We start from the raw sequence: 13,985 nt of genomic DNA on the forward strand, positions 1-13,985 counted from the left end.
AAATTAACATTGCTCTCTTCAAGTTAGTACAAGGTAAGTTTTACACTGTAAAGATATCATAGTTTATTTGTCTTATGAGTAAGGAGCGTGTTGGCTATCTACCTGTCATTAAAAAATTTATATATTCATTTTGTTGTTGTTTGCTTTGAAATACATATTGCTGTACTAAATCTATTGCCTGTGACATGTATTTTACATTCAGCAAGACTGATGGAATATAATTAAGTTCATACCTGTTCACTAATGTGCGGCGTCAAATTTATAAACGTCTAACAAAGCCAGTATTTAGCGTGTTTGTTATTAGTGCTACGATTGAATTTTTCAATGGGTATTTCTTTATAAAATGCATTTTATATTGCCCTAACGTACATTTTTATTATCAAAAAATATAAACTGAATTTTATTCTCAAAAATACTACAGTGTTTCACATTAGAAAAATATTAGGTCTCCCAGCTGTTATATCACGCTAAGTAAACGACATTTCAAACCGCACGTATCATCAATTATATTCACACAATACGTGGCTAATAACATATATCATTATCAGAAAACTGAACATGCATTCCCATCATGTGTAGGCTATTATTGTAAACGAACGAGCGAAAGGTCAAAAAAAGGACGGGAGTAAGGTGTTTTGATGTTTACTGAACGGGGCCCAGCTATGAGAACTAAAGGCGTATGTAACAAAATTTGTCCTTTACGGACACAGATGTGCGCTCAGAACTGCAATAAAGATTCATCTCAGTAAGCTGGACTAAGCATTATACTGCTAGACTCTGACCTCCTCAACCTCCTCGACATCCTCTTGCAGGTAAGAACAACCTGTAATTATTGTCTAAAATTTTAATTTGATCTTAATTCATTTAACTATGTTTTAAGAACATGATGGAAAGTAATTTACTTTTCTCTCGCCACTTGCCGTATTCTTCTTTATTCTTTTATTCTATGATATTAAATATGAATTATATTTACGAATTGTTTGAATTTACTATGAATTGTATGTATTGTAATTGTTTAAATTTACTGTGAATTATGTTTTGTAACGGTGGTTTGAATTATTATTAAAATTACCTGTTACCAACATCATGCTGAACAGTAATTGATTTAGTAATGATTTATCTAAGAAGACACAAAATATGTTTCGGTATTTAAGACCCAACATTTAATAAATTGTCCATACGACAAAATGATTTAGGTATTATTTAGCAATACTTCATTCTTGTTATATTTTATTATATTTTGTCTCTGACTTTACTTCATTTGCATCAAGCTCAAAACAAAAAGATTTTAGAATCGCATAAAGCTGGTAATCTTTGGATAAAGCACAATAAATGTATGATTCGTGTGTAATTCTAAAGTGTAAATCTAAAACATTTATGAGCCATGTGTGATTGCTTATACTGGATAATAAAGCTTTGACCCCATTTTGCAGTTCGCACCCAATACCTCTCCGATCCCCAGCTATGTAAAAACATATTCATCGCCGGAGTGAGACCTCATCAGATGGAGGCCATACAATGTGGCTAATTATATAAAAGACGCTTCTTCCGTTGTTAGTATCTCTTAAAATTCACACTTAAATTAATACTATCATGGTACTTTACGCTGGTACATTTCCAAAATCGTACGGTTATATATATATGAAGAAAAAAATATAATAATAATAATAATAATAATGAGGACTTTGTATAACGCCTAATCTTTAGAAGCTCTAAGCGCTTTACAAGATTAGACAACACCTGTAAGATAAAAAAACATATATAATAATATGATTACAAAAGCAAACACCATGAAATTAAAAAACATTGAAAAAACATGCTGAGAATATTTAAGGTAGGAAACATTATTAGGTCTTTAAGTGTGTTCTTGCAGTTGAAATAAGTGAGTTTTGAGAGCACTCTTGAATGGGATCACGGTGTCTTTGTGTCTAAGTTCAGTGGGCAATTCATTCCACGTTGTTGGGCCCTGGTATGCAAAAGAACGCTGTCCATATGACTGTTTTCGTAGTGGGAATAATGAGTATACGATTATCAGAAGAGAAGTGCAAGTATCTTGCTGGTGTGTACACATGGGTGAGGTCGGATAGGTTTGTTGGACTAGAGTATACACACACACACACACACACACACACACACACACACACACATATATGTATGGGGGTGCGCTTGTTAAGTTTCTACTAAAAATCAGTTTTGTTGCTACTGATTTCCTCTTTTAATTCATCCCTTCTAACACCCAATTCAAGACTTCTCATGGACATTTCCATGTTCAATTCGTTTTTTTATGTCACTATCATCGATAAAGATTTCATATGCCTTCTTGGTTTCGATCTCTTCGTCGGCTAAATAGCAACCAGTAATCTCTTTGTATGTTACATCTGCAACGATATGTTCAATTCCTGTTTCTTTCCGACAGTGTCAGCACAAATTGAGTTTTTCTCTATTTCTATCTAAAATCCAGCTCTATTTACTGCTCACTTTTGTCTAATTAATATAGTTAACATTATTTACACAAATGCCGAAAACATTTTCATCGCCGTTTAAATAAAAGCAGCAAAATTGTAGAGAACGGGGAGGATTTTGGTCATTTAATTGAGTATAATAGAGTTTTCACTACAAGTTACTGTGTGCAATGCAGTAAGCAAAAAAGAAAACCATGTAACAAACTTTAGTTCAAAAACACAACCATCAACTCAGTTTTAGCTATTAACAGTGTAGCAGGTCATAATGGAAAGAAGTTGCTGGTTAGATTGGGGTGGACAATAGAAGGGAATAAATGGATATTATTATTATTATTATTATTATTATCGCGTGAAGTGCGTGAGCAGCAGAGGGGGTGAACAGACCTTTGCCTGAAAGGCGTCGAAACGTCGAAAATAAACCCTCCTACGAACGATTGAAAAATAAAAAGCGTCGACAGATTTTAAAAAAGCGTCGACACTTTACTGAGAAAAATCTCTGGAATTTTTCTAATTAATATTACTCCATTGTCCTTGGTGATTTTTTCTAGTTTATTATGCATGCTGTTTACGCAATTACGCCTTCGCTGAGGTCATCACCCCCTCTGCTGCTATTAATTTATCCAAATATTTTATCAAGTCCAATACGATATCTTGTTCTAGGATCGTGTAAATTTATTGTTATAAACCCATGCGGAGTAGCTTGCGCCTGTGAAAAGAAATTTCTGAATTTAATTATATCCATGTCACCGCTGCACCAGGTTTGATGAATATTTCGCAACGTATGTGTGTCTACGCCATTAAACACAACTAAAATATTACAGTTATCTCTGATCACTTTTGGTATCTGTGTGTATCGTTGAGTAACATAAATAATGTCGGTATTTTTATGTCTACCTCGAGAAAAAATCCTGGCTGGGTTTGATTGTTTGTCCAGCATCACATCGTCATATACAACTAAATTATTAATAAGTCCGTCTATGGAATCAACTGATGGTGCTTCATCAATATCGGTTATAAACTCGATAACGTCGTTAGCGTTTTCATTAAAATCCTTAAGTACATTATAACATCGCTGATCATCAACTGACCGGGCTACCAAATATAATTTATCCCATTTTAACCATCTCATTATAAGATTAAGTAACAACTGTGTCTTTCCACTTCCAGATGGTAATATTATTATCATTCTGATGGAATTTGGTAACGCAGGATGGTGCTTGACAGGTTCTTGTTTTCTTGTCGCTGAGAAATCAATTATATCCATGTTGTATAAAATATATATGAATTTATATTGCTTACGCTGTAAAGTTAAAACTCCAACTACTGATTTAGCTACGGTTATAACAAAAAAATAAAAAAATAGCATACGTTGGAAAATGTTCTATATGCGGTAGAAAGAAATTTTCGTTTTTACCTAATAGGCGCGGTGGTGATATTGCAAATTTGATGTCAAAGTTTCCAGGTGCTCCATGGGCTAAATACAGCGGAGAAAAACATCTACCAGGATATAATTATTGCGGTCCTGGTACTCGACTCGATATCAGGCTTGATAATCAGGATCAACCAAAACCAGGCGAGGAACCAGTAAACGCTATTGATCGTGCTTGTCATGTTCATGATGTAGCTTATAAAAGTCAAAATCTACAAGATAGACATATTGCAGATGTGAAATTAATTCATGCATTAAATTCCATAAAAAATAAAAATATTAGAGAGTCATTAGCTAATTGGTTAGTAAGATCCGCGATGAAAGGTAAATTAGCGCTAGGGGCTGGTAATATATAAATGGAATCGATTTATTATTCACCAATCGGATACTGGAAGGGTAAAGCAGCAATTAGTAAACTCGCTGATGCAGCAGCGGTTAAACATTCTACTGCTAAAGCGTGGTTGTCCAGGCAGGCAATATGGCAAATTTATCTACCACGTCCTAAGCAAATTCAATTTGCTCAGTTTAGTGTCAGTGTTCCTAATGAGGTTCATCAAGCTGATATTCTGTTTTTACCACATGATACTGTACGTAGAAAAACGTACAAATACGCGCTAACTGTTGTTGATGTTGCAAGTAGATATAAAGATGCAGAACCGTTAACGACTAAAACAGCAACTGAGGTAGCCGACGCGTTTAAACGAATTTATCAACGAGGTGGTGGATCACAAGGTGGTCTACGATGGCCACAGCTACTACAGGTTGATCCTGGCAAGGAATTTCTTGGTCCAGTATCATCGTTAATGAAACAACATAATACCAAAATACAACGAGGACATACTGCAATTCATCGTGATCAGGCAATTGTTGAGCGATTTAATCGAACACTTGCCGAGCGGTTATTTGGATATCAGTACGCGAAGGAATTTATTCAGGATACGAGATCTCGTGAATGGGTGGCAAGATTACCAAACGTGATAGCTGCATTAAATGATGAGATTACTAGAACGACCAACATGAAACCCACTAGCGCAATTACGAAAAAAAATATACCAACACAACGAAAAGATGTTGAAAAACAGAAAATATTGGGTGATGTCACAGTCAGGTATTTATATGAGCCTGGTGAACTTGAAGGTGGTAAAGCGAGAGCGACTGATCCTATTTGGAGTGTTACCACACACAAAATATCCACCGTGACAAGATCCTCAGGTAGACCTGCAATCTACAGATTAGATTCAGCTGCTCCTCAACGTGGATTTACACGTGAACAACTACAAATAATCCCGGATACACAACTACCACCGCGATCACTTAACTAGCACTAGCGCCTCTACGTCGATTACATTCAAGACAGGTCAACATTATATTTTCTCGTGTATGACCAAGATTGTTATTTTTTCTATCTACGGTAAATTGTCTTGGATCATTTTTCAGATACCGCCATAGCATTATACAATTACAACTTGCGCAATGATTATTCTGTTGTTGTTTCAGCGCATTAATAAAATCAACATCAAGATCAAAATTGCGTTTATTTTTTTTATCGCACTGTTCATAACCAGATAATTTTTTTCTTATTATATCGCTTTGACATTCGTCAATATCATCACTAATCACTGACGAGTCCATGACGATTCGTCTCAATTGAGATATTTTTCTAACTCGAGACACTGCGAGATAAACCAAGTTCGACCATTCGATGTGATCATCAACGATCCAAACAACTGTATCAGTAATAGTTAATCCCTGAGATGAATGAATCGTCATCGCGTATCCAAGCGTCCACGGGGATTTATCAGCACGTAGAGCATCTTCAACAACATCAACATCAACTGCAACAATATCATTCAATACAAGATTCTGTTTTCCTCTTGACTCTCCTGGTATATCAACGTCGATATTTTGCCGTCGCGTATCTGCTGGTCGATAACATAACGGAACTGACAACGTTGGAAACTTTTCTCGTTGTAACTGAAACAATTCCCGTTGAAGTTTATCACGAACTATCTTTCTGCTTGCAACTATCAAATCGTTTGGTCGCCACGTTTGCAGAAAGTCTTTCATGGGTGTTTCTGAAATTATTTCACGCATTATTTCACACTGAATTTTATTCGGTTGTAGTCTGATTAATTTTTTAAATTCCTTCAACGCTGCATCAAGTGCTCTATGATCATCAGATACTTCTTCAGCGTGGTCAACGAAATTTTTCAGCCAATCATGTGGAGATGGTCCAGCTACGGGTGGTGGTTGACCATGATCGCCGCACATTATCACGGCAGTATTTCTTGTTAACAACCAATCAAGAAATGTTTTTAATGTTTCTAGCGGTACAGTGCATATCTCATCCCATATTATGATCCTTGGAATGTATTTCTCTCCCATCCTTAAAGATGTCCATGCATCACCCTTCCATCGAAAAAAGCTGTGATAAGTACAGGAATTAACACCGCGTTGTTTCATCTCTCTCGCTAGTCTATGTGTAGGTGTTAGTACAATCATATCTGAATTCTGAAAGAGTTCGATAGCTCGAGTGGTTTTACCAGAACCCCAGGTCCGTTTAGATAAACTGTTTTGTGTCTGGTTATTGGATCGTATACCGATGGTAACAACGAAGTTGTCAACGTTTGACATTTTTTACAGTAAATATCTTTAACCGCAACATCAGCGGATTCGGAATAGTCGAGCATATATTCATTCTTTATTCTCCACGAACCCCACGATGTGTTTAATCCTTCTAACAGTATTGAATGTTTTTTATTTATATAAAACGAATCAGTAGCAACTCTGACGGCATGCGCAGAAACCTTATTTATCATCGATAATAGATTTATTGAAACATACGCGAGCATCGATGATCTTAAATGAGTATACTGAGGTGACTCACCGTCCATGTAGCTCACAATTGTACCTAATTTATTTCCATTTGACAAGAAAACTGTTTCTCGACTTATAAACGTGTTCTTGTTCGTTGTATCAACGATTATAAAATCTAACTCAGTATCATCCATGATCAATCTTGCACAATGTCGTCTGTGATCATATGCTGATCCTTGTGTAAACTTGCCAATTATTTTTCTACCAAGATCCTTCGAATCGGTTTCGTCAGAATGTGGTAACCAAACCTCGGTTTGTTTTCGATATGATATAATTGCTTCACTTACAATCAACCGTGTTAATATCGTATAATCAAGCATATACCGCAATAGTACTATTGGTGTCCACATTTTTTCTGAAAAATGTTTTCCAAACCAAACATAACAAATTGGATGAAGTCCTTTAGACATTTCGAATGACTCGATACGAGCGAATCCAGTTAGGTCAAAATCCGGTAATGGTCCATTTATCGATACTCGCGTCATTTCATGCGTCGGATGACCGAATCGCTCAAAATACACAGAACAATCTCCGTATCCAAGAAAACTTCCGGGATAACACGCAACCATATCAACTGAAATAACATCTCTGTGATCGTATTTAGTATTCCACAATCCGCCGTGTCCATATTCGACACAACTAGATACTATGTCATTGAGAAAATCAAACCGAGTTGGTTTCCACGAATTTTTCTCTCTAGCAAAATGAGCCGCAACTGACGGAATAGTAAAACAGCTACTCAATAATTCGTCAGCGTCATCAGTATATTGCAGTGCAAGATTTTTCATTTTCTCGTGAAGAAGATCTGTTCGATAAATAACGCCATTTGGTCTCACAAACTGATCAAATTTCATATCTGATTCGTCGTTAGAACTCTGAAATAACCATACTGACACAGGATCGTTTTTACTTATTTCGTTAATAAAATCAAACATACCTCCGGAATAACATTTAACAGTTCGATTTCGTGGAAACACTGTTACTGCGTTAGTCCACGCGTGTGCGTTATGATCAATAATTGTAATTGAGGCTCCTTTTGATTTATATTTTGATTCATACAAAATCTCCCCTGTTATCGTCGCTACGGTTATTGGAAATTTTAATATTTTTCCTAACCCAGCGACATCTTTGATAGACGCACCTGTATCTTTAACCATATCTCCCCACGTGTTTATTATTTTACGTCTTTTATCCGTTAGACCGTTTCCACGGGCCGCGTTTGTAAAATGTTCTGTTACTCGTTCAGCCACACAATTTATTTTTGAAAGTTTCATCGGTGATAGTTTATCAACGCTGGGTTTTTCATTTAACACATAGATTCCATAAATAACCGCGGTCACGGGATATGCTCGTTCATAATACGGTTTGTCAATGCCAGTCAATAGACCTGGTTTGGAATTTCTACTTAGTACGACAGTTTTTTTATTGCCGTGGACAGGATCATATTTGTCACGGATAATCCAATCATCTGTTTCTGTCAACACGATGAATTTTATTCTGAAAAGATACTTGCGATTATCAAAGAGGAAGTTAATGATAGTTGCTGCTCGTTTGTCGTTCATCATAGCGTTAACGATATTTTTGTTGCGTATAATCTTGAACGTTGACCAGACATGAGATGCACCATCTGTGTGAAATTCTTTCTTGGCGTCATGAATTTTATTAATCAAACCTCTGTTTTTCGGATCAACCAAATATTTCATCGGTAAGTCAGAGGCTATTCTGTCAAGATTAAATCTATTTCCACCTGAGGGTTTTATTCGGGATAATCTATCGAATTCGTTCATATATATCAAACAAATATTTAAATAAAGAATATATGTATACAATGTCTCAATGCAAATGGCTCATGGTGGGTTCAGTAAATCGATGCAATAAATCCTGTAGAGGTGAATTTTGTTGGATGCACTTACAGGGCATACGGCGGGGGAGTCTAGGACCAATACCATGTCTGCAGTGTGGTGTTGGAGTGCGAGGCAAAACAGAATTATGCGGAAAGTGCGGTGGTAAACGATACAGAGAGCTTAAAAGATATTATGACAAAAAAAATAATAATAGTGAAAATGCTATAAAATCCGTGGAGGATTATATATCAAGATTTCACACAAACAATGATTTAAACAAATAATATTATTATAATGGAGCAAAATATATTTATCCCACATCCTGTCATAACAAACTATGAATCAAATATTAATGGTGTCATCAGAAATTGCAGGTTGAAGAGACCAGTTGGTTTTATTAATAATACTGGTTATCTAATGTTCACATGCGAGGGAGAAAAGAAACATTATTTATGTCATAGATTTACGTATGAATGTTTCTTCGGAGTGATCAATGACCGTCTTGTTATTGATCATATTGACGGGAACACTCAAAACAATAATTTATCCAATTTACAAGCTATCTCTCACAGCGTGAACTGTGCACGTGGTAATACAGGAATATGTAAGACAGTTTCTAGAAGGACGGTAAATTCCACAAACACAGAAACTGGCGAAGTAATTATATTTCGTTCGATGTGTGCTGCTGCGAAATATTTTGATATTAACCCGCATTCAGTACAAAAAGTAGCGGAAAATATATATAAAACCGCTTTATCGAAAAAATATAAACAGAAAATCACCTTTCAGTATTGTTAACTATCATCACCACCTCGAATTAATTTTTTAAATTTATGTCATAGTATTTCCCCCATACACTACTTATTTTTTGACTCATGAAGGGAGGTAATTTTATGGTCATAATTATTTCGGTTTCTAACTTACAAAAATATGTAGTTCGTGTATTTTTCTGTTCTATTCGTGAAATATTTAGAACAACAGAGCATAACGACATTTATATGCCAGCTTACTGAGTGCAGAATCCAGGGTCTAGTCTGTATCGATCGCGGGGTTAACAGTACAAGGATCCTGCGTGCATTTACTCGATTACAGAAATACATGTATTAAAAATCAGTTGCATTTTCCTTGTTCAGTGCAGAAATTATGTACGTGTGTGTGGTTCGAGTAATATTAGCAATGACCACGATACAGATTTACGAGTGGGAAATCTCGTAAATATATTTCTCCACTGAACAGTTATAGAGAGGACTGAGTCACAGGAAGGATGAAAACATCTAACAGTTAGATGGCGTGGTATAGTAAATAATCCAGCTTTTATAAATAACTTGTTTGGTGAAAACGTATTTCTTGAACTCAGAATTGTATTGGTTCCTTAGCTATATATTAACTTCCGAAACATATGTTCGTAACAAGGTTCGATAGCTCAGTCAGTATGGTATTGGACTGTGACGCTCGCGGTCCAGGATCGAATCCCATGACTGACAATTGGTCGGGTGGTTACGCATATTAGCGATTTTTATAATTAATTGGGGCACCGCTGGTGGTTGATACATGTTTTGTACCACCCACGGGTTGATTATTTGGTGGGTTCTCAGCGGAGAAAATGGCCTCTTCATTCATTCATTTCATTTCATTCATTGAACCTGCTAAAAGACTCGAATAGAGGTTCATATCCATTTCATTATATATTCATTTCCTTAATTAAGTTATATGTTTATACCGTCTGAGCTCGCTAATATACTCGATAGGGGCTCTTCATTCATAATCTGAGCTCGCTAATACACTCGATATGAGCTCTTCATCCTTGAAACATCCCGACGAACTCGCTAAAGACTCGATAGGGGTTCTGGGATAATTTTTTTTTATTTTAAAGATTTATATACTAAATAATGAACCATGAAAATATCAATGATGTAATTGTTGCTATCAAAATACTAGAGGAAAACGGAGTTAATATATCTAATGAACTAAATCCTGAAAAAATAATTTCTGATTTTGAGATTTTACAAGAACGTAAAAACCAGGGAATACACACACTATCATCTGAATACAAGCTCATGAAACGGATTCAATCGGCAATGTTTCAGTCGCTAGCTACCGTAGAAGATAATCAGGTGAAGGAATTCATTCCTCTCTCTGCCGCAGTAGAAAAAATTAGATCGTTGTTATCCCACGAGTACGAGGAAAAGAAAACAATTAGTACTCGCATAAGACTATTGAGAAAACTTATGCTAGCGAGTAACCTAGTTGGTGAAACGATCCAAAATGAAAATGACTGGCCTGACCACGTGTAGATCATATTTATTCTGAATTATTATTTATTCTGAGATTATATTTATTCTGAATTATTATTTATTCTGAGATTATATTTATTCTGAATTATTATTTATTCTGAATTATTATTTATTCTGAATTATTATTTATTCTGAAATTATATTTATTCTGAAATTATATTTATTCTGAGATTATATTTATTCTGAATTATTATTTATTCTGAGATTGTATTTATTCTGAATTATTATTTATTCTGAATTATTATTTATTCTGAATTATTATTTATTCTGAAATTATATTTATTCTGAATTATTATTCATTCTGAATTATTATTTATTCTGAGATTATATTTATTCTGAATTATTATTTATTCTGAATTATTATTTATTCTGAGATTATATTTATTCTGAATTATTATTTATTTTGAGATTATATTTATTCTGAATTATTATTTATTCTGAATTATTATTTATTCTGAGATTATATTTATTCTGAATTATTATTTATTCTGAATTATTATTTATTCTGAATTATTATTTATTTTGCAATTTTGATGGGTTAGTTGGTACTTAGATTTATGTAAAATGATCGATTTTACAATTTTGATGGGTTAGTTGGTACTCAGATTTATGCAAATCAATCAATTTTGCAATTTTGATGGGTTAGTTGATACTCAGATTTATGCAAATCAATCAATTTTGCAATTTTGATGGGTTAGTTGGTACTTAGATTTATTATTTATTCTGAATTATTATTATTTATTCTGAATTATTATTATTTATTCTGAATTATTATTTTTTCTGAATTATTATATTTATTTCTGAATTATTATATTTATTTCTGAATTATTATATTTATTTCTGAATTATTATATTTATTTATGAATTTGATGGGTTAGTTGGTACTTAGATTTATGCAAATCAATCAAATTTGCAATTTTGATGGGTTAGTTGGTACTTAGATTTATGCAAATCAATCAAATTTGCAATTTTGATGGGTTAGTTGGTACTTATATTTATGCAAATCAATCAAATTTGCAATTTTGATGGGTTAGTTGGTACTCAGATTTATGTAAAATGATCGATTTTGCAATTTTGATGGGTTAGTTGGTACTCAGATTTATTATTTTTTCTGAATTATTATTTATTTCTGAATTATTATTTATTTTTGAATTATTATTTATTCTGAATCATTATTTATTCTGAATTATTATTTATTTTGCAATTTTGATGGGTTAGTTGGTACTTAGATTTATTATTTTTTCTGAATTATTATTTATTTCTGAATTTTTATTTATTTTTGAATTATTATTTATTCTGAATCATTATTTATTCTGAATTATTATTTATTTTGCAATTTTGATGGGTTAGTTGGTACTTAGATTTATGCAAATCAATCAAATTTGCAATTTTGATGGGTTAGTTGGTACTCAGATTTATGTAAAATGATCGATTTTGCAATTTTGATGGGTTAGTTGGTACTCAGATTTATGCAAATCAATCAAATTTGCAATTTTGATGGGTTAGTTGGTACTTAAGATTTTTTTTTTCTGAATTATTATTTATTTCTGAATTATTATTTATTTTTGAATTATTATTTATTCTGAATTATTATTTATTTTGCAATTTTGATGGGTTAGTTGGTACTTAGATTTATGCAAATCAATCAAATTTGCAATTTTGATGGGTTAGTTGGTACTCAGATTTATGCAAATCAATCAAATTTGTAATTTTGATGGGTTAGTTGGTACTCAGATTTATGCAAATCAATCAATTTTGCAATTTTGATGGGTTAGTTGGTACTCAGATTTATAGTTTGATGGGTTAGTTGGTACTCAGATTTATACAAATCAATCAATTTTGCAATTTTGATGGGTTAGTTGGTACTTAGATTTATTATTTATTCTGAATCATTATTATTTATCCTGAATTATTATTATTTATTCTGAATTATTATTTTTTCTGAATTATTATATTTATTTCTGAATTATTGTTTATTTCTGAATTATTATTTATTTCTGAATTATTATTTATTCTGAATTATTATATTTATTTCTGAATTATTATTTATTTTGAATTATTATATTTATTTCTGAATTATTATTTATTTTGCAATTTTGATGGGTTAGTTGGTACTTAGATTTATGCAAATCAATCAATTTTACAATTTTGATGGGTTAGTTGGTACTTAGATTTATGCAAATCAATCAATTTTACAATTTTGATGGGTTAGTTGGTACTTAGATTTATGCAAATCAATCAAATTTGCAATTTTGATGGGTTAGTTGGTACTTAGAATCGAAGATTCTTATTTATGTGAAATGATCAAATTTATAATTCTGATGGGTTAGTTGGTACTTAGAATCGAAGATTCTTATTTATGCAAATCAATCAATTTTGCAATTTTGATGGGCTAGTTGGTACTTAGAATCGAAGATTCTTGATCAAAGATCTACGATTTCACATATAGATTTATCACAAGCTCTTCTCCACGTAGGTCAATTAAGCGATTAAGGTGATCTTTGAGTTTGAAATTTATTCGTGACAAATACTGATTATGCGTGCGTAAATAAACAGGATTGGTTGGTACTTGCACGATCAAATCCCCAGGGGGAACTTGTGGTGTAAATGTATATAAAATGTATCCTTGTTGAGCTTGATTTGAATTTCCAAGATCTATTTGATAACTGCCTTCTATTACGTCACAAACTAGATTAACCACGATTGTCGATGTTATATTAACGATTCCGGGAGATACGTGTCTTCCACCGCCGAGTGGATCATTATTATATCTAAGAACAGTTGCTGGTGGGGCTATTTTTCTCCATGCATTAAGTATTTCAGAAAAACTTTCCGTGATAAGGTCCTTGAGCGTTTTTCTTAATTCGTCGGTTTCAAATCCTGGTAGTGTAAATTTTAATAATTCAGCTTCAGTTATTTTATAATGATCAATGTATGCTTGTTTGATACTATTTTTTTTTCTTCTATAATAAGATCATGAGCATTTACTATCTCAATAATGCTTTGATTAAGATATTTAAGATCTAATACAATTTGATTTAAATATTGTATCGTTGCAATGATCTGATGTTTTAGATCG

At 33.2% G+C, this 13,985-nt stretch overlaps 1 long non-coding RNA gene across 2 annotated transcripts in view; it reads right to left on the minus strand.

Moving 5' to 3' along the window:
- Positions 1-654: 654 nt before the first annotated feature.
- The window catches only part of LOC149787620 (uncharacterized), a 37,685-nt gene continuing 24,354 nt past the window's right edge, over positions 655-13,985 (minus strand). For both annotated transcript variants that reach the window (XR_016424372.1, XR_016424373.1), the window contains exon 3: positions 655-823. This is a non-coding gene — a long non-coding RNA (uncharacterized LOC149787620). The remainder of the gene's footprint in view (positions 824-13,985) is intronic.

Source organism: Sinohyriopsis cumingii, chromosome 11 (genome assembly GCF_028554795.1).
Source record: "Sinohyriopsis cumingii isolate HCF-2022 chromosome 11, ASM2855479v2, whole genome shotgun sequence".
Classification (NCBI taxonomy): domain Eukaryota; kingdom Metazoa; phylum Mollusca; class Bivalvia; order Unionida; family Unionidae; genus Sinohyriopsis; species Sinohyriopsis cumingii.